Genomic DNA, 2,832 nt, shown 5'->3' with positions numbered 1-2,832 from the left:
TGAGCTTTAGAGGTTCTGTTTGGCTTAGTTTTACATCTGCTAAATGCTTTGTGCTAGCATATTAACACGCTCACAAGGAAAATCCTAGCGCACTGATGTTTAGCAGGTATAATGCATACCATGCTCAGTTTAGCGCATTAGGATGCTAACATTTGATAATTAACACTTACCGAAATTATGTTCCCATACAACTAAACTACATCCTCAGTTACATTTTGAGGGAAAAATATTTTCTCCCGAATTGTGGTCACTGTTTTAGACGGGTGGGTAAAGTTGGCAATTGAAACAAAACAAAAAACAAACAAAATGACTTGGCTATTTAGGCAATGTAACTACATGGTCAGATTTAGTAAAACATCATAATTTGGCTTAATGTATGTTTGCTAAGTTTCTTTAGTTATAGAGAGAAATCTCATTTGTAGGAGACCAGGCTGTAATTTTGAATAAACCAAATTGGATGAATGGAGATTTTAACCTGTTGATGTCATTCAAAGGAACGAAAGGGCTCACCAAAGTTGCTACAATTCATCCTGGAGGACAAGAACATCAGCACCAAATTTCATGACAATCCATCCGATGATTGTCGAGACATCTCACTAAGAACAGCAGATGTCGGCATCATGGCGGCACTAGAGAAAAGTCAGGTCGTCACCTAAGTGGAGAGGTTTCTTCCTCTGGGGACCACGAATGTCTTCATGAATCCATGGCTGGTCATACAATGGTTACTGAAATCTGGACCGACCAACATTGCCAGCCCTGGAGCTACATTGCTTGCATCACAAAAAGATGAGTAATTTGTTTTTACAGAGATTCATTAAATGATAAGAGATTTATGCCATTTTTCTCTCACACCCCTTAAGATCAAGAGGGCCTCATAATGCCCTTTGGAGTTTTGGAACCCCCCCCCCGTTTGGGAAGCAGGTGTATTCTCTTTGCTAAGCTTATATTGCTGAGAAAGCAAACATAGTTCAGTCACACCGTCCAAAATCTGCATTGCAAGAATATGGTCTCAGATTGACCTCCGAAGTTCTATTTTCAAACAAGGACGAGTCGATGTGTCATTCACAGACTTGACCTATGCATCCAAAAAGACTAATCTAGGACCGTTGTTAAAGAGCTGAGCTCAGGAAATGCCGGGTGGGTGAGAAGGGGAGTTGTGCAGATAGACTGTAAGTACAGTAGATTAAGTATCGGAGGCAGAGGAGGACATAGGACGGTAACATGACACATCGAGCGGTGGCAGCAGAAAAAAAGAAAGAAATAGATGCATGAGGACGACGAGTAAATCAGTCTCAGACCACACTAGTCAATTGGCGGAGAGGATGATTAAAAGTGACAAGCATCACCATCGCCGCCGCCATCCCCGACCTTCCTCGACACCTCCCTGTCCTGTCCCGCCCACTCTCCCACCCACCCACTTTTACCCAGACCCCCCCCCCCCCCCCCCCACACCCCCCACCCGGCAGCACTCAGGGATGCTATTTTTGGCCACGCTTCACTAAATAAGGCCGTGGAGCATGGCCGTGCGGGCGGGCCGGTGGAGGGGCGCGCGTCTCCGGTTCTTACCTTGGTATAAAAACCCTGGGACGGAGGGGGTTTCCTCTGATCACACTGAACCTTGCGCTCGCTGCCCCCTCCCTCACGGTGCTCTGATTTGCTCTTGTCTATTTTTGACACTTTAAAATAGCCAATGCACAAACACTGCTTGTGTATCCCAGAACCTTTTTTTTTTTAAATGCGAACAGTTTGATCTATATTTGCGCACTTTTTTTGGTAGTCTCTCTTTCATCTCTTTTGATTTTGGAGGAATTGCGTTTACCGACTGCCGGACGACATATCGGGGGAAGTGATTGAGTGGAATATGAGGGCAAAAGGACAAGAAAGACAGGAAAGAGTAAGAGATATCTCAGTTAAAAAGCTCCCCATTTTTCTGCTCCCTTTCTTTCTTTTTTAGTCTTTCCCACCTTTATCCACCCAAACTTTGCACCTCCCTGCTTTACCTCCCACCATGCTTTTTGTTCCTTCACTCTTTCATTCCTTCCTTGCTTCCAGCATCCTTGCTCTTTTCCTTCCTTCCTTTTATTCTCATCTTCTTCCATGAACTTCATTTCCTCCTCATCATTTCTGTCTTTAGTTCTTTTGTCTTTCCCTCCCGCTCCTTCCCATTCTTACTTCATTCCCACTATTTGATTTGGTATTTTCCCTGTTTTTCCTCACCCACTGTCTCCCCTCACTCCTCCATGCTCCCCCTCCCTCCCTCTTCCCGATTTGTCCTTCAGCCATGTCAGCACTCACTATCTCGCTCCATCTCCTTCTCGGGCAGTCTGATCAGCTGTCTAACTTTACATGGCCCGGTGTGGTGCACGGGGACGGCCAGCTGCCGGCTGACGCGTCTCGCTGCCCGGTCATCACTTCAAATCGAGTCCTCTTACACAAAGCTCTGCTCTTTTTACACTGCCCACTATTTTTTGCTCTCTTCTCTACCTGCACCGGGGGTCTTTTTTTTCTTTCATGGTCTGCCTGCTTTTTTCCCTCCTCCTTTTTTTCTCCCCTACCAGTAAGAGAGAGAGAGAGCGAGAGAGAGGCAAGGCAAGTCCCGTGACCCTCTTCTTTTCTCTCCTCCTCTCATTCCTCCTCTCCTCCTCCTCCTCTCCGCAACCTTAAACTCTTCATCGCTGATTCAGCTCCCAGGGAGGAGAGACTCCGCCTGCAGCGACCGCTTCACTCCGCATGGGCCACCATCCCACTCTGGATCCCCTCTGCTATACGGTAGGTGTCTCTGTGTGTGTTTTACTGTAAAATAATGCTGTTGTTTTTTCCCAGCATGCTTAC

The sequence above is a fragment of the Cebidichthys violaceus genome, unplaced genomic scaffold (assembly GCF_023349555.1).
Source record: "Cebidichthys violaceus isolate CVI_PGR_0920_01 unplaced genomic scaffold, fCebVio1.0.p SCAF_6, whole genome shotgun sequence".
Lineage (NCBI taxonomy): Eukaryota > Metazoa > Chordata > Actinopteri > Perciformes > Stichaeidae > Cebidichthys > Cebidichthys violaceus.
Note: the sequence above shows the minus strand (reverse complement) of the source record.